The 23,806-nt window shown below is 45.5% G+C and overlaps 1 long non-coding RNA gene across 1 annotated transcript in view; it reads left to right on the forward strand.

The window, feature by feature from the left end:
* Window positions 1-14,050, forward strand: part of LOC115068842 — an 18,386-nt gene extending 4,336 nt beyond the window's left edge. Inside the window, exons 2-3 of the long non-coding RNA XR_003848188.1 lie at window positions 12,702-12,777; window positions 14,015-14,050. This is a non-coding gene — a long non-coding RNA (uncharacterized LOC115068842). The remainder of the gene's footprint in view (window positions 1-12,701; window positions 12,778-14,014) is intronic.
* The last annotated feature ends 9,756 nt before the right edge of the window (window positions 14,051-23,806 follow it).

Raw genomic sequence — 23,806 nt, forward strand, 5'->3', positions numbered from 1 at the left:
CCTGTATTGTATAAGAAAGCAGGTTGAGGCCGGGCAGGCATGGTGGAGCACGCCTTTGATCCCAGCACTCCGGAGTCAGAGGCAGGCGGATCTCTGTGAGTTCAAGGCCAGCCTGGTCTACATAGTGAATTCCAGGACAGCTGGGGCTACAGGGTGACCCTGTCTCAAAAAGACCAAAAAAAAAAAAAAAGAAAGCAGGTTGAGCACGGGCCAGTCAAACAGCTGTTCCTCCACAGCCTGTGCTCCAGCTCCTGCCCTGAGTTCTTGCTTCAGATTCCCTCAATGATGAACTGTGACTGGGAGATGTAAGAAGAAATAAGCCCTTTCCTCCCCAAGTTGGTTTTTGTCAGTGTTTTCTCACGGCAGTTGAAAGCTAACTAGAGCATAGATGTACAGTATTTTTGTTGAGGAACAGAATCAGTAGGTTATACCTGTCTATGTAATGATAGATAAATATACATGTATGCTCAGACATTAAATTACAAATGTACATTATATGAAGTGTATGTACAATGATAAGTATACATGTATGCTCAGACATTAAATGATAAATGTACATTATATGAAATGTATATGTATGTATACAGTGATAAGTGTACATGTATGCTCAGACATTAAATTATAAATGTACATTATATGAAATGTATATGTATTACACTGATAAGTGTACATGTATGCTCAGATGTTAAATGACAAAGGGGCAGTTATTGGATTAGCTCACATGATTGGAGGCTGGATAGTCCCACAGTGGCCATCCACACAGAAGATCAGGAAAACCAAGTCACTGCTGCTCAGTGCAAGAAACTTGGGGCCCTCAGAATAAGGGAGAACAACGAGTCAGTGCCAGTCTCAAGGCTGCAGGCCTGGTTTGTCCCTAGGGAGCCCCTGCTGAGTCCACACAGTCCAGGGACTTTGACAGCAGCCATAGAGGCACTTGCTCCAGAAGGATGGAGCTTGTGCTTGCCGGCTGGCATTCTCTTCCACTTCTGTTCCATCTCGGCCCCCAGACTCTTGTTCAGGGTGGGTCTCCCCCCGCCCCAGTGGCTGTCCCACATCAGTCTTCTCTGGAAACACCCTCACAGACACATACAGAAGTATGCTTTATTAATCCCCTCAACATCTCAAGTCTAGTCAAGCTGACAACCAGGCCCACCATTTGTCAACTTGACACCCAACACATCTCCCTTATGTCATGCAAGATGACAGTTCTGCCTAACATGATCTCACGGCTGCATACAACCAAAGATGCACTCATTCCTTCCCCTAAGATAGGTGATAGAGCCTTTGAAAAATGCTCACTCTTCTGGCATCCTACAACTTAGATATGATAATGGAGTCTTAACAAGACATAGAGCTGATGTTGACTCCACTAACATGGTACATGACACAATAATGGGAAAGAAAACAAAGATGTCTCCTCAGTAGGTGGGTACATATGCAAACATATTCCCAACAAAACAGGAAAGATACTCATGGCAGCTGCCTCAGTGGCCTCATCTTTTCTGTAACTGGTCACATAGTTGTAGCTGGTATTTATTTTTATTGGGCGGGGGGTGGTTCTTTTGGGAGACAGGGTCTCCTTGTAGCCTCAGCTGACTTGGAACTTGCTATGTAGACCAGGCTGGCCTCGATCTCACAGAGATCCACCTGCCTCTGCCTGCTGAGCAGCTGGGACTAAAGGTGTGTACCACCACACTTTGTTTTTATCCTTGCTTCTTTAGAAGCTCTTAGACATCCTTTAGATGCCTTACATTCAGATGATAGCATTATCTGTATAATGAAACTTTTTTTTTTTGGTCTTTTTGAGACAGGGTTCCAGTTGACCTGGAATTCACTATATAGACCAGGCTGGCCTTGAACTCACAGAGATCCACCAGCCTCTGCTTCCCAAGTGCTGGGATTAAAGGTATGTGCCACCATACCCAGCATAATGAAATCTTTTTAAAAAACCAAGAGTGGCGAGCATGGTGGCGCACGCCTTTAATCCCAGCACTTGGGAAGCAGAGGCTGGGGGATCTCTGTGAGTTCAAGGCCAGCCTGGTCTACATAGTGAGTTACAGGACAGCTGGGGCTACAAGGAGACCCTGTCTCAAAAAAAAAAAAAAAGAAAGAAAGAAAAACCAAGAGTGGACAGGGCATTGACAGTACATACTATAACCCCAGCACTTAAGAGGCATTGACAGTACGTATCTGTAACCCCAGCACTTAAGAGGCAGAGGCAAGAGCAATGCCACAAGTTTGAGGACAGAATGGCCTATGCAGTGAGTTCAAGGCCAGCTTGGGCTGCATAGCAAGATCCCATCTTGAGCTGGTGATATGGCTCAGTAAGTTTAGGCACCTGCCAAGCCTGTCAACCTGAGTTCACCCCTGGAACCCACAAAAAAATTGAATAATTTTTTTTACTATTCATGTAGTTTTGTTTCTTTTTAATATTTTTGTTGATTCTAAGAATTTCATACACTGTATTTTGATCATGTTCAGACCCCCATCTCCACCCCTACCTTACTACCCCATAAATAATTTAAAAAATATTTTCTTTATTATTTTTATTTCATGTGTATGAGTGTATTGCCTGCATGTAGGTAGGTGCATCTGTGTGGAACTCACTATGTAGACCAAGCTGGCCTTGAACTCACAGAGATCCGCCTGCCTCTGCCTCCCAAGTGCTGGGACTATAGGCGTGCGCCACCATGCCCAGCAAATTGCAGACAGTTGTTAGCAGCATGTAGGTGCTGGGATTCAAACACCGTGTCTTCTGCAAGAATAACCAGTGTTTTTAACCGCTGAGCCATCTCTCCAGCCCCCACAAACTGCTGCTTAGGCTTTCAAGCCTTCCCGAAGCTCTCAAGAACAGCATTCAGCTTTTAAGCGGTTTTCCCCATAGCAGCTCCTATTGAACACAAATCTTGCCATATTTGCTCTTGAGTGACCCAAATAGGCCTCCCCATCTGCTTTCTCTTTTTTTTCCACCTCCCCATGATTGCATTGTGGCACATTATGAAGCCAATTTACATGCCAGTCTAATTCAGATCCTCCAGAGCAGCTCCTACCTCACGTGATCATGACCCACCACAGGGCTCAGCACAACCGCAAAGCCTCATACCTGTACCAGCACCTTGCTGAGTTACCTTCCTTTTTAACACTCCAGTGAATATAGTCCTATCCATCCCAGGGAACTGGGTAAAACACTGTCCCTCTCATGCCCAGTTCCCTCGCTATCCCTTTCTACCCTGCCCTCAAATGGAGCAGCTTCAGTTTGCGTACAGGCAGTGCAGCCGATCCTCTCTAGTTCATCTTTGTCTTGTCTCTGTTTAGGTACCAAGTACTTCATGACATTTCCTGGGGAGTCTCTCTCTCTCTCTCTCTCTCTCTCTCTCTCTCTCTCTCTCTCTCTCTCTCCCCTATCTACTATCCCTTTACCCTGCCCTCAAATGGAGCAGCTTCCGTTTGCGTACAGGCAGTGCAGCCGATCCTCACTAGTTCATCTTTGTCTTGTCTCTGTTTAGGCACCAAGTACTTCATGACATTTCCTGGGGAGTCTCTCTCTCTCTCTCTCTCTCTCTCTCTCTCTCTCTCTCTCTCTCTCTCTCCCCTATCTATATCTTTTTGAGACAGGGTCTCCCTGTAGCCCCAGCTGACCTGGAACTCACTATGTAGACCAGGCTGGCCTCAAACTCACAGAGATCTGCCTGCCTCTGCCTCCTGAGTGCTGGGATTAATGGTGTGTGCCACCACACCTGGCTTATTTCTCTTAACTCTAGAGAGATGACAGACAAAAGATTTCGCCCAAGTCTATTAGTGAACCAGTGAGTTTAATTGGATTTACTTAGATAGATGAGAGGTTATTTGCAGGAGCATAGACAACTTAAGGGTACTGATATCACCAGCAACTATTAGCTGCTTATGTATCCTGCAGAAGGGGAGGGGCCTCATGTACCTTCTCTGACCATCCATGACAGCACTGTTAGTGGGCCTAATCTTGTGAAATTCCTGTGCGATCACAACTGCAAAGAGAGCCATGGTTCTATGAAGCCAGCTGCTTCCTGGTGGTGACAGACGTGGTAAGACAAAGGAATTTAATGAGCTTGAACCCACTGCTCACTTTGGCTGTGAAGTAAGTTCCTTACAAACAATGCTATGTGAAGCACTATGGCAGGAGATAAAGCATTCTGTAAGTCCATGGTGTTTTTTTACCCAGGAAAGGCAAATTGCGGAGTGTCTGTTCCAGTAAGGACAAAGTGTTGGTTCTTCCATGGTACTGGTCCATTGTAATCATCTGCCACCACATTACTAGATCACCCTGGGGAATGATGCCATGTTAGAACTCAGAGTTGTCTCTGTGGCTGGCAGATTGGGCCACCCATATCAGTCATAGTCCAGTCAGCTTTGCTCAGTAGAAGTCTGCAGTGCTGAGCCCTTAAATAAACTCCATTACTGCCATCATGACACTTTGTTCTTGGGCCCATTAGGTAGTGACAGGGATGGCTGAAGGGAAGATTGATTGCTAACCACAGTCATCCTATCCACTAGACTAAAGCCCATTTCTGATGACATCACTCTTTGGTGAGTGTTTACCTGAGACAGATGTCTAGCACATCTTCAGTATCTTTGTCACCAATTTTCAAATCATGCTCCTCCCAAATCCTTGAGTATGCAGCTAAGTCATTGGCTACTGTGCTGGACAGCTTTAGTGTCAACCTGACACACCTGGGTTGAGGGAGCCTCAATTGGGGGATTGCCTCCATTGGACTGGCCTATGGCCATGTTTGTGGAGCATCTTCTTGATTACTGAAGGATGTGGGAGGGCCTAGCCCACTGTGGGTGGTGCCACCCCTGGGCAGATGGGACTATGTTGTATAAGAAAACAGGTTGAACAGGGGTCAGGGGAGCAAGCCAGCAAACAACGTTCCTTCATGGCCTATACTTCAGTTCCTGCCTCCAGGTTCCTGCCGTGAGTTCCTACCCTGGGCTCCCTGATTAACTATGACTTGGGAGATGTAAGACAAATAAACCCTTTCCTCCCCAGGTTGGTGTTGGTCAGAGTGTTTTGTCACAGCAATGGAGAAACAAACTAGAACAGTTACAGTTCATGAACCAGTGTATAGTCATACATCTAGCCATTTTTCCTTCTAAGCAAAATGTACTACTAGGTTTACTGCCCAAAGTTTGTCCCTCATTGAGGATTTTCCTTCATTGCTGTCATTTAGGGATGCCCCAGAGATGGGTTGTGACCCTCAGTTGTCCTCCAGTAATCCCACATAACATGCACAACACTCTGAACATCAGGCCCTAGTCTCTCCTTCCATCAACTTATCAAAGGCACAGATACATGCTGGGGGACAGGTGGCATCATAGCAGGAGTGGGGAGTGTGAACATTTGAGCCACTTCTTTAAGTAACTTGTACCCCAGGACTTGCTTGAGCCCAGCCTGTTCTCTCTCTCTCTCCTTTGATGATGGATTACTGCTGTACATGGCTGGCTTCATGGCTTGGTGAGTCAGATAACAGCTAGCTCATGATGAGCAGTTTAGATTGCATGGTAACTCGATGGCTCATGGTCAAGCATTCAGTTTCCACTAAGGGCCCAGTAAGTCAGTCAAGAACTGTCCCTTAAAGGGAGAGTGGTTATCTCCAGGTGATAGCAGGGCCTTGCTCAAAAATCCAGGTGTTGGGAGGAGACCAGAAAGATGGCTCAGCAGGTAAAGGTGCTTGTTGCCAAACTTGACAACCTGAGTTGGATCTCCAGGACCCACATCACATGCTGGAAGGAGAGAACTCTGCAAGTTGTCCTCTGATTTCTACGCTTGCACCATGGCACATGCACACACACTAAGCCCACACACACAAATAAATATAATTAAAAATTTGTTTAATCCCAAGGGACTAGTGAGATGGCTCAGTATATGGAGAAGGTTGTGTGCAGGCCTAATGATGAGTTCGATCCCCAGATCCTATAAAGTGGTAGGAGAGAACCGACTCTCAAGTTTTCTTCTGACCTCCACACATGTACCATAGCATACACATACCTGCATACACACGCCCCCCTCACACACACAAAAAATAAATGTAATAACAAATTTCAAAAGTAGCAGTTTTATTTTATTAGCATTGCTTTAAGAAATAACATGATTACAGGAGCTGGAGAGATGGCTCAGTGGTTAAGAACACTGACTGTTTTTACAGAAGACCCCAGTTCATATATCCCAGCACCCACATGGCAGCTAACAACTGTCCATAACTCCAGTTCCAGGGGATCCACCAGCCTCTTCTGTCCTTGTTGGGCATTGCACAGCATGGGTGCACTTACTTACATGCAGGCATAACACTCATACACATAAAATAAAGATAATAAAATATTTTTAAAAAAAGAAGTAATGTGATTACAGCCAAATGTAGCGCACACATTTAATCCCAGCACTCAGGAGGCAGAGGCAGGCGGATCTCTGTGAGTTCAAGGCTAGCCTGGTCTACATAGTGAGTTCCAGGCCAGCTGGGGCTACAGGGAGACCCTGTCTCAAAAAGATCAAAAAAAAAAGAAAGAGAGAGAGAAAGAAAAGAAATTACATGATCACACTGAAAAACGTCATATAAGCTGGAAAATTCAGAAAGGGAGGGAATGGCCAACTCACATTTCTAAGTCATTTAGGATGTGGGCAGGAGTAACATCCCTGAGTGAGGAATACGCTGCCTCCAAAATTCAAATAGTCCAGTAGGTGCTGAGCTTCCTTCTTGGTTGTGGGAAGGGCCAGGTGCAACTTCTCTTCCACTTTAGAAGCAATATCTCAGCATGCTCCAGATCTCTAGACTCCTAGAAATTTTAATGATCTATAAGACCCATGAAATTAACTTAGTTGATTTTATTTCCCATCCTCTCACACACATAGTGCTTTACCAAAAAGTCCAGTGTGGTAGATGCCTGCCTCATGTGGTTCAATCAGCATAATGTTATTAGTGTAATAGACCAATGTGACAACTTGTGCAAGAAAAAGACCCCCAAAACTAAGCTAACTAAGTAGTACTCAGGGATAGAGGGCCCTATGTCCCTGAGGTAGGGCAGTAAAGGGGTATTGTTGACCTTGACCAGCTGATAGCAAATTGCCTCTGATGAACTCCCTGTGAGTTCAAGGCCAGCCTGGTCTACATAGAAATCCACCTGCCTCTACCTCCAGAGTGCTGGGACTAAAGACATGTGCCACCACACCGGGTTGATACAATATTGTTTTGGAACGCTATTTTTCCAAGTAAAGGTAGCTCTAATCGCTTCCACTTGGCTTTTCCACCACAATAATCCTCACTCCACAGTTAGGGAACAAATTTAGGAATTTCGCCAAGTGCTAAGTAGAACTATTCCAATCATGCATTCTGGGCCTGGGGAAAACAAACCACAGGATGAGTTCACAGTCCCGGTGTACATACTGTGAGTTAGAACTTGGCTAAAACTCCATTGATCACCTGACCTCCAAAAGTCTCTAGTTTGGAGGATAATGTTGTTTGGAATCTCTGAGTCAACAGTAATTTAGAGCCAGTGCCCAGCAGGCCCTGAAAAGTCTGATTATTTCCTTTTTCTCAATGTAAAGTCTCCTTGGTAAAAGGCTGCAGGTCCCTTTGGAGAAGGATGGGAGAAAGATTAACAGTGAAATTGTTCTTTGAAGGGACCTGGTATCCCCTTTATTCATGAGATTCTGGGTCTGTAACCTGGCTCAGGTCTGAGACTTGGTTGGGGGCTGTAATTATCACTGTGATTCAAGCTGGCCTTTTGTTCTTTGCCTGGAATTTCTGCTTATACAGATCAAATAGTTTAGTAAGCCTCTTATCTAATTCACTTCTGGGAACACCATGATTAATTAGCCAACACCATAGGTCTGCATGAGTCAGACCACTCTGATTCTTGTTTTATGTTGGCTGTCCAATACAATGAGTTTTGTGCTTTTGTGACTTGAGTACTGCCACTGGGCCCCACCACGCCAGGGTTCTGTTATAGGAATTGCATTTTAAGTTTCCCAGTGACTGCAGCTCTCACTGTAAGGTCTGGCATCTGAGCAGTGACAGAGCTCTTTAGGGATTCCAGTGCTCCCTCACAAATCTGCTTTTCAAAGTATTGACAAAGGACACATCTGGATCCTCCCATCTTGGAGCTTGGAGATGGGATCCTCCCATCTCTAGAACTTACTATGTAGACCAGGCTAGCCTCAAACTCACAGAGATCCACCTGCCTCTGCCTCCTGAGTGCTGGGATCAAAGGTTTGCATCACCATACCTGGATCCCCTGAATACATTGTGTGGCTATTTTACACAACATATTCACGCCAGCATTCCAGTTTCTCAGAGCCTTGAAATCCCTCCATCAGTAGTAAAGCAAGGGATAGAGGGCACGTTTAGCTCACTCACAGTGGGCATCTTTTGACCCATACTTCAGGCAACCAATCAGATAAGCTCTTAGATAAGCTCTTAGCACCCTTTTTAAGTGTATGAGCTGCATCCAGAGTCTCTGCTTAGCAGATTCAAACCAATAAATCCAACCCAATCTAATTTTATGTACCATTGTCCCACACCCTTAGAATCAACTTCTATACATGTTCCCCAGCCCCCCGCTTGCGTGAGTTAGAAAACTCAAGATACTTTCATGGGGCCTGGCAAGATGGCTCAGCAGTAAAGAGCACTGGCTGTTCTTGCAGAAGACCCGGGTTCAAGCCCCAGCACCCACATGACAGCAGACAACCATCTGTAACTCCAGTTCCAGGGGATCTGATACCCTCCTCTGTGAGCACTGTACCATACGGGTGCACTTACATACATGAAGGCATAACACTCATAAAAAATAAAATAATTTTTTTAATTAAAAAAAGAGAAAACTCAAGATGCTCTTAGGAGATGAGGAAGGGGAGTGTAGTGCTCCTCATGGGTTGTAAACTGCCCCTTTACCTGAAGACACTCTGAAGCTCAGCGTTAAACTTGCATTGTAGGGGCTGGAGAGATGGCTCAGTGGTTAAGAGCACTGGTCGCTCTTGCAGAAGATCTGGGTTCGATTCCCAGCATCCACATGGTGGCTAACAACCATCCATAACTCCAATTCCAGGGTATCCAACGCCCTCTTCTGACCTTCAAGGGCATTGCACAACACAGGTGCACTCACACACATGCAGGCAATACACTCATATACATAAAATAAAAAAATAAATAATTTTTTCAAAAAACTTGCATTGTAGGGGCTAGAGAGATGGCTCAGCAGTTAAGAACACTGAATGTTCTTGTAGAAGACCCAGATTTGAATCCCAGCACCCACATGGCAGCTAATGGCTGTCCATAGCTCCAGTTCCAGGGGATCTGACAGTCTCTTCTGTCCTCCATGGGCATTGCACAACACAGGTGCACTCACCTACGTGCAGGCAATACACTCATACACATAATAAAAATAATAAATAAAATATTTTTTTAAAACACATTGTAATTCAGCCAATCACAGTAGGCTTGTGCCTAGCTGTTTGTTTGTTTTGGCTTTGGTTTTGGTTGGTTGGTTGGTTTGGTTTGGCGGGTTTTGTTTGTTTTTGAGACAGGCTCTCACTGTAGCTCCAGGCTGTCTCCAACTCACAGCAATTCTCCTGCCTCAGCCTCGAAGCACCAAGATTACAAGCGGGAACCTTAGTGTGCTGCTCTGTGCTCATGTTTTGGTTTTAGTTCTTTTTTTTTCTTTCTTATTTATTTATTATTTGACAATAATAAATTCAGCCCAATAACTACCAATAACTACAGAACAGAAGATTCTCCTTCAGGACACACTTTGAAGCCTTTAGGTTGTTTATGCACATCTGGAGCTAGGAAATTGAAGGCCTGAATTGATTTTCTTTCGTTACTCTATCCACAGATGCCAGAAGCAACCAACCAACAACACTATATTCCTTAGTTTTCCAGAAATACTCAAAAGTATCATGTATAGTCATTAAATTCCTTGCCACTCACAAGTAATGAATTAGGAGTATCAAATGCATTCTTTTGCATTTTTCTTTCTTATATAATTTTAAATGTTTTTATTTATATAGCTATATGAGTGTTTTGCCTGTATGTATGTAAATGCACCATATGCATGAAATGCTCACAGAGGCCAGAAAAAGGTGTCAGATTGCCTGGAACTGGAGTTATGGGTCATTATTAGCCTCCATGTGGGTGCTGGAAACCAAACCCAGGTCCTCTGCAAGAGCAGCCAGTGCTCTTAACCACTGAGCCATTGTGCCAGCCCCTACTTTGCATATTTTAAACACTTCCTGCCAAGGATTTTTCCCTGTGTTCTATTCTATCAGGAGGGCACTTAGCAACTTCAGGTCTAGTCAGAGTAGAGTACTAACTCCAGAAACCACAGAGTCAATGAAGGGAAATTTATCCTTCAGGTTCTCTTGCTCTAGAACCAGCCCAAGAACCAAAATCTGTATTAGAGTTCTCTGGGGCAACAAAACTCAGAATACACATTTATAAAGGAAATTCAGCTGGATGGTCCTACAGTAACCTTCTGCATGGTGGTGAGTCAAAGAACCTGGCAACTGCTGTTAAACCCAAGCAGCCCAGGGCCAGGCTGAAAGCCTGAACGGTCCATAGGAGCCACTGATGTGAGTGCACATTGCAAGACTGAAGAAACTGGGATGATTGGCGTCCGTGGGGGACGGCAACTGCAACAGAAAGAGTGGGAAAATGAGTGGAGGTTGCAGATTTGCATGTGCTCCTTGGTTTTCTCTTCCTCCTACAACCCCCTTCTTGTTTTGTTTTGGTTTTTGTCTTTCAACAGGGTTGTATGTAGCCCAGGCTAGCCTCCAAACTTGATTGCTTTGAACCTGAACTCCTGATCCTCCTGTTTCTACCTCCTGTGTGCTGGGATTATAGATGTGTACTACCATGCAGGAAAACTTTTGTGTATGTCATTAGGGTGGAAGCCAGGGCCCTGTGTGTGCCAATCAAGTGCTCTATCACTGAGCTACAATCTCAGTCCCTCTCCTCTTCCACTTCCGTTGTATCTGAACCCCAGCCTTCTGGATGGTGCTGCCTACATTCAAGGTGTGGCTGTGCCATTTACCAATCTTCCCTAGAAATGTTCCGACAGACAAACGGAGACGTAAGCTCTACTAACCGTCCCAGCATCTCTTAATCCAGTCAAACTGATAAGAGAAAACATCACAAGCCTGTAATCGCAACACTTAGGAAGATGAGACAGAAGGATTATGGGTTTAAGGTCAGCCAGGAAGTTGTGAAACTCTCACAACTGATTTTTTAAAAATTATTTTTGTGTATATGTGTGTGATGTACATGTTTATGTGTGCGCACATGTGTATGTGCATGCACACGTGTGCATGTGGAAGCCAGAGGTCAATATTGGGTACCTTCCTTCTCCACCGTATTTGATATTTATTTTTATTATCTTGAATTATGTGTAATTGTCTGCATGGAGTACAGGTGGCCAAGAGACCAGAGGCATAGGGTCCCTGGAGCTATAGTTACAGGTAGTTGTGACCCGACCCACAAGGATCCTATGCAGGAGTCTTTCCAGCCCTTCCACCTTATTTTTGTTTGTCTTGTTGTTTTGTTTTGCTTTGGAGGCAGAGTCTCACTAAGTATCTCTGACTAGCCTAGAACTCCCTATGTAGACCAGGCTGTATGTAGAGATCAGCCTGCCTCTGCCTCCTGAGTGCTGGGATTAAAGGTGACTGCCAACATGCCCAGCTCCATCTTATTCTTTAAGACAGGGTCTCTCACTGAAGCTAGGACTTATTGATTCATCTAGACTAGATGGCTGCCAAGCCCCAGAGAGCCTCCCATCCTTGTCCCTGGGACTGCAGGCATGCAGCTGTGCCAGGCTTTTATGTGGGTGGGTGCTGGAGTACAAACCCAGGTCCCCATATGTGCATGTCAAGCACTTTACCTACTGAGCCATCTCCTCATCCCATCTGCCAATCACATTGTTTTTAGTGTGTGTGTGTGTGTGTGTGTGTGTGTGTATGTGTGTGTGTATGAAAGGAATAAATTTCCTTTCATAGAAAGAAAAGGAAAGAAGGAAGGGAGGGAGGGAGGGAGGGAAGGAAGGAAGGAAGGAAGGAAGAAAGAAAGAAAGAAAGAAAGAAAGAAAGAAAGAGTAAAGAGAGAGAGGCATAAGCATGAATGGCTGTAATGGCAACACCTGGAAAGCTACATTAGGCAGATCACCATGAGTTCAAGTCCAGGCATTGAGCTATATAGTGAGTTCCAGCCAGCCTGGGCTTCAGTGTAAGACCCTGTCACAGAAAGAGAGAGAGAGACCACACACACAAAGAAAGAAAGAAAAAATTGACTGGGGGATGTTGCTTGGTGTCTAAGTCTTTCTTGTCAAGCAAGTGTAAGGCTTTTTAAAAGATATATTTTATTTATTATTTTCATTTTATGTGTATGAGTGTATTGCCTGCATGTATGTGAGTGCACCCATGCTGTGCAATGCCACAGAGGTCAGAAGAGGGCTTCGGATTCCCCTGGAGTTAAAGACGGTTTGTAGTCGCCATGTGGGTGCTGGAATTGAACCCGGGTCCTCTGCAAGAGCAGTCAGTGCTCTTAACAGCTAAGCCATTTCTCCGGCCCCGTAAGGCTTTTGTTTCAATACTCAGCACCAAAAACGAAACACCACCACCACCACCACCAAAATACTAGTGTGTCACTCACGTAATAGAAGTACTTCTTGGTTACTCTCTGCAGAACCTCATCAATGCCATCTGGCTGTGAAGTAACCAGCAAGGCTACAAGATTTCTTGACATAGACTGCTGGGAAGCGGTAGGTGGAGGTCTGTGGCAGAAGTAGCTGTATTTCTTCATTAGAAATGTATTATAGGGCTGGGAATTAAGCTCATTTGGTAGAGGGCTTGCCTAGCATGCACAAAGTCCTGAGTAGTTCCCCAGTACTGCATAAGCGAGGCATGGTGGTGCACATCTGTAATCCCAGCACTCAGGAGGTGGAGGCAGAAGGATCACAAGTTCAATGCCAGCCTCAGCTACATAGCGAGTTCAAGGCTAGCCCAAGCTACATGAAACCTCAAAAAAAAAAAAAAAAAAAAAACCAGTGGGGGGGGGGCGCTACCAAGATGGTTTAGCGGGTAAAGGCACCACTTGCTGTCCAGTGATGCAAATCCAGGGACCTAAGTTTGATCCCACATAAAGGTGAACACAAAGTTGTCCTCTGACTTCCACACACCTGCCATGGAATGTGCGTGTGTGCAATGCACACACACACAATAACAAAACGAAGAAGTCCTCTGATTTATTGTTAGGCACATAGTAAATGCTCAGCATATACTGACTCGGATTCCTAGTTTGCTCCTCCTCCATCTGGTCCATATTTTTGTTGACCCCCACTGCACACCCCTACCCAGCTCCTCCTCCTGGTTTCCTTCCGCATGCCCTCCTACTGAGTCCCAGTTCCTCATGTCTGTCATACCTGTGCTTTCAGCCTTTTCATAAATCCCATTCCGTTTCCCCTGTTCATCAGAGGGAAGAGAATACCACTCACCCTTGAAGACAACGGAAAAAAACACCTCAGCCTTTGCTCTTTGTATTCATCCTTCAGTTGGGGTAATTTTGGGGGGAGGGATAAGGTAGTATGATTTGGTTTTTTTTTTTTTTGAGACAGGGTCTCATGTAGCTGAGGCTAACTTGAACTCCTGATTCTCCTGCCCCCACCTTCAGGTATGGAAACCATGCTCATCTTCATCCCTTGGGTTTTAACCTAATGCTTGCTTTCCCTAAAGGCTTCTTCCTTATACCCCCCAATCTACATTTTGTCACATTGATTTCTTTTTAAGATTTGTTTTTATGTCGGGTATGGTGGTGCTCGCCTTTAATCCCAGCACTTGGGAGGCAGAGGCAGGCGGCTCTCTGGGAGTTCAAGGCTAGCCTGGTCTACATAGTGAGTTCCAGGCCAGCTGGGGCTATAAGGAGACCCTGTATCAAAAAGACCAAAAAAGTATTGGAAAGATGGCTCAGCAGTTAAGATCACTGACTGCTCTTTCTTGCAGAGGACATGGGTTTGATTCCCAGCACCCACATGGCCACCATGAACCGTCTTTAACTCCGGTTTCAGGGGACTCCGAAGCCCTCTTCTGACCTCTGCAGCATGGCGTGACATGGATGCACTCATACACATAAAATAAAAATAAAATATTTTTTAAAAAGACCAATAAATTTATTTTTATTTTTTTGTTCATGTGTATGTGCGCATGTCTATGTGAATGTATGCTTGCAAACACCCAAGGGGGCCAGAAGCGGGTGCTGGATCCCCTGGAGCTGCAGTTACAGGTAGTTGTGAGCCACCTGACATGGATGCTGGGAATCAAACTAGGTCCTCTGCAGGAGCAGGAAGTGCATGCAGCTGCTGAGCCATCACTTCAGCCCACTTACGGCTTCTAATAATGGGTTTAACATATATGTGTGTATCTACTGCACATAGGAGCTGCCTCCCCCAGACAGTTGTAAACTCTTTGAAAACAGGGGATCCTATCGTTTTTGTTCAGCATCTTGTATATCAATCAGAGCCTGGCATCCAATAGTTACTGATATAGACTTGCCAAGTGTGCTGGATAGCTTTGGTGTCAACTTGACACCTGGGTCGAGGGAGCCTCAATTGGAGAATTGCTTTCATTGGACTGTGGCCATGTCCATGGGGCACCTTCTTGAATGTTGAGTGATGTGGGAGGGCCCAGACCACTGTGGGTGGTGCCACCCCTGGGCAGGTGGGCCTATATTGTATAAGAAAGCAGGTTGAGGGACTGGAGAGATGGCTCAGTGATTAAGAGCACTGACTGCTCTTACAGAGTGACCCAGGTTCGATTCCCAGCATCCACATGGCGGCTACTAACCGTCCTTAACTCCAGTTCCAGGGGAATCTGTAAGCCCTGTGGCATTGCATGATACAGATGCACTCACATACATGCAGGCAATACACTCATACACATAAAATAAAAATAATAAATAAAATATTTTTAAACTGTGCTCCAGCTCCTGCCTCCAGGTTCCTTCCCTGAGTTCCTACCTTGGGCTCCCTGATGAACTGTGACCTGGGAGATGTAAGATAAATAAACCCTTTCCTCCCCAAGTTGTAGTAGTCGAAGTGTTTTGTCACAGCAATAAAGAAACAAACTAGGACAGAAATTGGTACCAGAAAGTAGGCTATTGGCTGTGAAGAACCTGACCATGTGAGGTTTTGAAGAAATATGGAAGACTTTGGAAGCTTGGACTAGAAAAGTATTTGACTGCTGTAAACAGAGTTTAATAGGCCAGTCTAGTAAACGCCTGGAAGAAAGTAGTGCTGAGAACAATGCAGTTCCAGAGGGAAATAAGGACTTAAGCAGCAATTGGGATATTTTGGCAGAGTCTGGCTGGAGTCTGCCCACAGCCAAAAAGCTTCCCTGAGGCTAAGTTGAAAAGCCATGGACTAATTTCTCTGGCAGAAGAAATTTCAAGACAGCCTAATGTAGAAATGGTGGTGTGGCTATTAATGATGAATATTATACAGCTTTACAGAGAAAAAGAGCAAATGGGGCAGAAAGAAATACAGTTTGGATTGAAAAAGAGCACTAGGAAGATAAATGTTGGAGCCCTGGCATGTGATGGAGAGGATCCCATTGAGAAGGAGATTAAAGTGATTAAGGAGGGGCCTAGAGATTCAAACTTAAAACAATGGAGAGAGTACCTCCAGAGCAAGACCACACTCAGTTAAGCCTCCAACTTGTGAAAGGAAAATGCTGCAGGGGCCACTGAAGAGAAAAGCTGCTAAAATGGACAAAGCAGGCTGGGGTCCACCCCAAACTTGTAGTCAAACTTGGCAATGTTGTTCACCTGGTGCTGGCTTTAGAGGCATGAAAGATACAAGAGTTAAGGGGTCATCAATTCTTCCTCCATGGTTTCAGAGAGCCTTGGAGGCCAGGCAGCGTGAAGCAGGGATTCCCCTGCCTAGAGAAGGCCCTGATAGGCCATTGCATGAAGCTGTGATGTTGAAGCCCAGTTGGCAATGGAAACCCCAAGAAGGTGTCCATGATGCCAGAGCTGTGAGGCATCTGCCAAGAAGACCTGCACAGAGGGAGTGGTACCAGCACAAGAGAGAGCTGTGTGTTGCAGGCAACAAAGCTAGAGAGGCTGAGCCATCTAAGCCCTTTGGAAGTAAAGTCCCAGAAGTTGGACATGGAGCTACTGGATTTGGTGTTTGTCCTGCTGGTTTTCGGTCTTATTTGGTCCGGTATTTCCTTACTATGCCTCCATTCCTCCCTTTCGGAATGGTTATGTGTATTCAGTTCCACTGTATGTTGGGAGTATGTAATTTGTCTTTTGATTTTATAGAGGCTTACAGTTAGATATTTACCTTTGGCCGGGCGTGGTGGCGCATGCCTTTAATTCCAGCACTCAGGAGGCAGAGGCAGGCAGAGCTCTGTGAGTTCAAGGCCAGCCTGGTCTACATAGTGAGTTCCAGGACAGGTGGGGCTACAGGGAGACCCTGTCTCAAAAAAAAGATTTGGATTGTGGACTTTTGAATAGTAGTGAGATTGATAATGACTATGGGAACTTTTAAAGTTGAACTAAATGCATTTTGCATTTTATATGGTCATGAGCCTATGGGGACCAGGGGGTGGAATGTGGTGGTGGTGGTTTGAATGAAAATGTCCCCTATAGGCTCCAAGTATTTGGACGTTTTGTCCCCAGATGATGGTGCTGTTTTGGGAGGTTTTAAAAGGCATGGCTATCCTGGAGGAAGCACATCACGGGGGTGGGGTGGGGGGGGTGGGCTTAGGGCATTCTTAAGCCTTGCTGGATCTCCAGTGTCACGCTTGCTTCCTGTGCCTGCATGATGATGTGAGAGCTTCACTTCTGCTGCTCCTGCTCCAGCCACCTCCAGCCACCATGCCTCCCTGCCATGACGGACTGTAATTCCCCTGGAACCATAAACTCAAATAAACTCTTCCTTCTATAATTGCTTGGGTCAGTGTTTCTATTACAGCAACAGAAAAGAGACCAATACAAGTGAAGCCTTGCCTCCTGTGGGCAACATTCTCTAACATTGAGCACCTTGCGTTAATAGTCAACATTATGACATCTGCTGCCCTGCTGTCCTATCTCACTAGAGTGCAAGCCACACGTGGTTGCAGGCCACATAGCCGAAAACATGTCATTCATACTTCCTTTTCTTATTCCTTGCCCCTGAAATTAATCTATACCTTAGAGACACATGATATGTGTTTTCTGCTAGCTCTGCTTCAGCTTGGAGGGAGGCGCTCCGTACCTCATTGACTGTATATAGTTAGCTTTTTTTTTTTTTTTGGTCTTTTTGAGACAGGGTCTCCCTGTTAGCCCCAGCTGTCCTGGAACTCACTATATAGACCAGGCCTTGAACTCACAGAGATCTGCCTGCCTCGGCCTCTCAAGTGCTGGGATTGGAGGCATGTGCCACTACGCCCAGCAGGAGAGATTTTAATAACACCAGAATTATAAGAGCCAAGACTTGGGAAGAAGCTCAGGTCAGTCCTTGGCCTAAAAAATCTGTTAGAACAAAAATCATAAATTTGGGCTTTCAACAGCCCTGCCCCCTGCCCTGTCTTCCACAAGTAGAATAATGTTTTATAGACAGATGCTGGGAGAGTGGGTTTTCAATCACTACTTACACACATTCCATATGGGGTGGTTACATGCCAGTAATCCCACCACTCCAGAGACTAGCATAAGGACTGAGGATTCCGGGACAATTTGGGCTACCAAGTAAGACAAAGCAGGGCCAGCGAGATGGCTCAGCAGGTAATGCTGCTTGCGGCCTAAGCCTGATGACCCGAGTTGGATCCCCATGACCCATATAGTGGAAGGACAGAAATGACTCCCAAAAGTTGTCCTCTGACCTTTACATGTGTACCATGGTGTACACACACACACACACACACACACGGTAAAAAAGTGTACTAAAAAAGTTTTAAAAGGTGTGACATTAGCCGGGCGTGGTGGATCCCTGTGAGTCTGAGGCCAGCCTAGTTTATATAGAGAGTTCCAGGCTAGCCGGGACTACACAGTGAGACTCTGTCTCAAAACACACATACACACCAAACAAACAAAAACAGTAAGACAACATAATAAGGTAACCTGTTTTAAAGTTAGTGTTCAAGCATTAGTGACTTGTTAGGCGTGTGGCACACACCTGTGACCCCAGTGCTCATTAAAAAAGGAAGGAGGGGGCTGGCACAGCCGTTAAAGGCTAAGGCTAACAACCCAAAAAAAAATGAAAGGTTTGATAGGACTGGAGACATGGCTCAGCGGTTAAGAGCACTGACTGCTCTTGCAGAGGACCTGGGTTCAATTCCCAGCATCCACATGGCAGCTACGAACTTCCCTTAACTCCAGTTCCAGGGGAATCCATAGCCCTCATCTGACTTCCACATCATTACATGACACAGGTGCACTCACATGCAGGCAATATACACATAAAATATAATAAATAAAATATATTTTAAGAAAGGCAGGAGAATTGCTGTAATTCCAGTCCAGCCAGGGCTACATAGCCAGACCCTGTCTCAAAAAAAAAATAACAGTCCTGGGTGTGGTGGCACATGCCTGTAGTCCCAGCACTTGGGAGGCAGAGGCAGGCAGATCTCCGTGAGTTCAAGGCCAACCTGGTCTACATAGTGAGTTCCAGGACAGCTGGGGCTACAGGGAGACCCTGTCTCAAAAAGACCAAAAAAAAAAAAAACAAAAAACATAACAACCAAAAAAAAAAAAAACTTTCTCACATCAAAAGGTAACTAAGGAAGCTGGAGAGATGGTGGTGTTTTTGTTTGATTGTTTGTTTTTTGATAGGGTCTCCCTAGCCCCAGCCCATTTGGAATGCACTATGAACACCAGGCCGGCCTGGATCTCACAGAGATCTGCCTGCTTCTGCCTCCGTAGAGCTAGCATTAAAAGCACGCACCAGCACACCCAACATAGAAACTTAAAGAGATGGCTCAGGGATTAAGAGCTACTCTTGCAGAGGACTCAAATTCAGTGCCCAGCATACAAAATGCTCACACAGGCACACACACACACACACACACACACACACACACACACATTTATAATAGAAAAAAGTCACAATAACAAAAGAAATGAACTCATAGTTGCCAGTACACATGGCACTGTGAGGGGATAGGGGCTTAATAACAAAAAGTGAATTGTCCCCCCAGGCCCAAGCAACACAGCATCTCTACATACTTAGAGAGGTTTTAGAATTTGAAGAATACTGTAAAATTATGGGTATGGTAGCACACATCTGTGACCCTGGTGCTTGAAAGGTGGAGGCACAAGGATCAGGCATTCAGTGCCAGCCTCTACCACCTAGTTCAGCTATGTGAGCCTGTCTCAAAAAACTACCACCACCACCAAAAACCAAATAACTAAATGAAAACACTTCTTTCTTGGAATAGAAGACTCAAAGTTGTGCAAGTGCCAGTCAACTTCTGGATCATGTATAAACTGAGTGTAATACAAAAATAAAAATGAATCGAACGGGGGAGGGTCTAGAGAGACGGCTCAGCAGTTAAAAGCACTTGCTTCTTTTGCAGAGGACCCGAGTTTGGAGCTCAACACCCATGATGGGCAGCTCACAACCACAACTGCAGCTCCAGGGGATCCAGTGCTGCCTTCTGGCTTCCACAGATACACACACATATGGCAGACACACATACATACACATAAATAAAAGTAAAATAAAACCTTTAAGCCAGGTGTGGTGGCACATGCCTTTGCCTTTAATCCCAGCACTTAGGAGGCAACAGCAGGCAGATCTCTGTGAATTTGAAGCCAGCCTGGTCTACATAGTGAGTTCCAGGCCAGCTGGGGCTACAGGGAGACCTTGTCTCAAAAACACCAAAAAGATAAACAAATAAATAAAACCTTTAAAAATAAATATATTGGGCTGGGCATGGTGGCACACACCTTTAATCCCAGCACTTGGGAGGCAGAGGCAGGCGGATCTCTGTGAGTTCAAGGCCAGCCTGGTCTACATAGTGAGTTCCAGGACAGCTGGGGCTACACGGAGACCTTGTCTCAAAAAAAAGACAAAAAAAAAACCAAAAAACAAAAAAAAAAAACATAAATCATGTTTTTTTAAAAAAAATCAATTTGGTAATAACTAATAAAAGTCTGAAATGTATGTATTCCTTGTTACAGGAAGCCTGGATCCTGTTATTTACGAGTACTCTCCTCTAGAGAAGGCAGATAAGCATCTCTGTTCAGGGTTACTAGGCCACCCTGAGACATGATAGCCCTATGGAATGGGACTACTTGGGCATGTGATTACTGAATGCTGGGATCCCCAGTCTTTCTCCTCATTAGGGTCCCAGAGTGCTGGCACCCAAACTTTTACTCCTTAAACAGAAATTCTAGAAGATTCTTTTCTGGAGAATCTGAAATCTCCCCACCCCCCAAATAAGCATAAGAGGCTCCCCAACAAATTACTGATGCAGTATTCTAAAAATCTCCCAAGCCACAAGGTCAAATCTCCCAGTTTTTCAGTTCCCCACCCTCAATTAGGCGCAGGCAACCACAGATTACCATGCATCTGAAAAAGGCCTCCAAAAGAAAGCTTTAGAGATCAAAACAAACGGGGGAAAAAACACTGAGGAAAGCAGGTCATGCAAAGAGATGAAAAGGTTTAAGCATGCTAATATTTGGAGATTAAATAGATATTCTAAGGGGAAAAGAAGATACTGTCAGACTGCTGGCTCATGCCTGTAAGACTAGTACTTGGAAAGGAAGCAGGGGGATCAAGAATTCAAGGTCATCCTTGACTACTTAGTTTGAGGCCAGCCTGGGCTATATGAGACCCTGTCTCAAAAAATCAACCTAGATCCCCTTTTACAACCCAGAACTCACTTTTCAATCTGAGAGGGTTTTTTTTTAACAGGTTATTATTTTTCATGTGTATGAGTATACTGCTTACATGTATGTAAGTGCACCTGTGTCATACAATGCTGGTGGAGGACAGAAGAAGGCATCGGATTCCCTGATCCCCTGGAACTGGAGTTACGGATGGCTGTTAGCTGCCATGTAGGTGCTGGGAATAGAACTGGGTCCTCTGCAAGAACAGCCAATGCTCTTAACCGCTGAGCCATCTCCCTAGCCCCTCAATCTGTTTTGATACATGTAAAGAATATGATGCTACCTATGACAGTTTAAAGTGAGGATGGCATTAATAACAAATAAGATCGATTCCAAAAGAGTTCATCATTTAAAAAAAAACAAAGTCAATAACAAAAGTTTTCCAAGTTCTAAGGGAAACTTCTTCTAGCCTCTAACTAATCCTAGGCGTATGTCACCCAAGTCTAAGGGTAGTATAAAGCCAGTTTTGGACAGCCAAGTCTCAGTTTACTCCCACTCAAGCCTTTTTGAGAAGCCAAGCCATAAGAAGATATGGTATACATCAGGAGAGAGAGAGAGAGAGAGAGAGAGAGAGAGAGAGAGAGAGAGTCTAAGGTCTAATGCTGAGGAGAGGCAGAGAGCTAGTAGGAAGATGACAACAGGCTTCCTGGGTAACAGCTCTGAACTGGATGGAAGGAGAACCAGCTGAAGATGGCCTTGCCATCATCCTACTGTGGTGCCCAAGATTCTTACCTGGACTCAGTCTGCCCACACCATGTACTCACGAAGTTCCTGCCCCCCCACAACAGGTTAACCAGGGACATAGTTTTGACTCAAGCCTCGAGGTAACCTGCACTGCCCCGACAGCTGAAGGGAGGCTGTGATGAGACAGAAGCAGCTAATCACTGATTCTCTTTATCTTTCTGTTGTTAAATTGTGCATGCGTGCGCGCACGCGCGCGCGTGTGTCTGTGTGTCTGTGTCTGTGTGTATCTGTGTGTGTGTGTATGTGTGTGTGTGTCTGTGTGTCTATGTGTATCTGTGTGTGTGTATGTGTGTGTGTCTGTGTGTCTGTGTGTATCTGTGTGTGTGTGTGTGTCTGTGTGTCTGTGTGTCTGTATCTGTGTGTATCTGTCTGTGTGTGTGTCTGTGTGTCTGTGTGTATCTGTGTGTGTGTGTGTCTGTGTGTCTGTGTCTGTGTGTATCTGTCTGTGTGTGTGTGCGAGTGTGTGTCTGTATCTGTGTGTGTGTGTATGTGTGTGTGTGTCTGTGTGTCTATGTGTATCTGTGTGTGTGTATGTGTGTGTGTGTCTGTGTGTCTGTGTGTATCTGTGTGTGTCTGTGTGTCTGTGTGTCTGTGTGTATCTGTCTGTGTGTATCTGTCTGTGTGTGTGTGTGTATGTCTGTGTGTCTGTGTGTCTGTGTGTATCTGTCTGTGTGTGCGTGTGTGTCTGTGTGTATCTGTGTGTGTGTGCACGTGCACGGACGTGTTGCATACACCCCACCTGCAAATGTCAGAGGACAACTCTCAGGAGCTGGCTCTCACCTTCTACTTTCATGTGGATTCAGGTATGTAACTCATATCACCAAGCCTGGTGCCTTTACCTACTGAGCCAACCCACCAATCCCATATATATCCTGACACCTTTCCTAGGCGACATCTGCATTTTCCCCTTGCCGCAACCTAGCCAAATGCTACAGCTGTGCTCTCATGGTTCTGTATTCTAAGCTTTGTGGTGTGGAGAGGCCCAAAGACCACCTCCAGACCTCATGACGACCTCCAGGCTCCTGACCACCTCCAGGCACCTCATGACGACTTCCAGGCTCCTGACCACCTCCAGGCTCCATGACCACCTCCAGGCTCCTGACCCCCTCCAGGCCCCATGACCACCTCCAGGCTCCTGACCACCTCCAGGCTCCATGACCACCTCCAGGCTCATGACCACCTCCAGACTCATGACCACCTCCAGGCCCCATGACCACCTCCAGGCTCATGACCACCTCCAGGCTCATGACCACCTCCAGGCTATGCACAGCCTGGTGGAAACTGGGTCCAAGCCAGGAACCCTTTCTCCTTGGAGCCCACAGGAAATGCTCCGTTCGTCCATCCCTCATCTTGAAAGCCCAGTGGGGGAAGTGACTAAAGTCTGAAATCCCAGCTCTTAGGAAGTAGAGGCCAGAGGATCAGGAACTCAAGGTCATCTTTGGCTTAGTGAGTTCAAGATCATCCTGAGCTCTGATACCCTGCCTCAAAATAAAACAGGGCTGGAGATATGGCTCAGTAGCACATTTGTCTAGCATGTGTAAGACCCTGGGTTTATGAACTGGAGAGATGGCTCAGCAGTTCAGAGCACTGGCTGGTCTTGCAGAGGACACAGGTTCAGTTCCTAGCACCCATATGGCAGCTAACAACCATCTGTAACTTCAGTCCTGGGGGATCTGATGCCCTCTTCTGGCCTCTGTAGGCATTACGCACACAAGTATACTTACATACTTGCAGGCAAAACACCCAAATACATAAATAAAAATTAAAAAAATTAAAGACTGTGGGTTCAAGCCTCCCTACCACAAAATTAAAAATCATAAATAATAAAATAAAACCAATAAACCCAGGACTTAACAAGAGAAGACGGTCATCAGATCAGATTGAGGAGACAAGGATTCTGAGGGAAAGTGGTGAGCAGAGCCCCCAGGAGGCTCAGCAGGCCTGTATGGGGCATGAAGACATACCCTCCCCAGGCCTGGAAGGCTGCAAGGCATCAGCCACTGCACATGGGCTTCCTGAGGTCACTTGTGTGAAGGTCACTGGTCTTTTGTCTAGTGGTGTCTTCTGTCTTCTCTCGTCACCATATACAGTGCCTTAAGCAGTAACTCCTTTTCTTTCTCCTTTCTTTCTTTCTTCTTTCTTTCTTTCTTTCTTTCTTTCTTTCTTTCTTTCTTTCT

The sequence above is a fragment of the Nannospalax galili genome, unplaced genomic scaffold, assembly GCF_000622305.1.
Source record: "Nannospalax galili isolate Female #2095 unplaced genomic scaffold, S.galili_v1.0 scaffold188, whole genome shotgun sequence".
Classification (NCBI taxonomy): Eukaryota; Metazoa; Chordata; class Mammalia; order Rodentia; family Spalacidae; genus Nannospalax; species Nannospalax galili.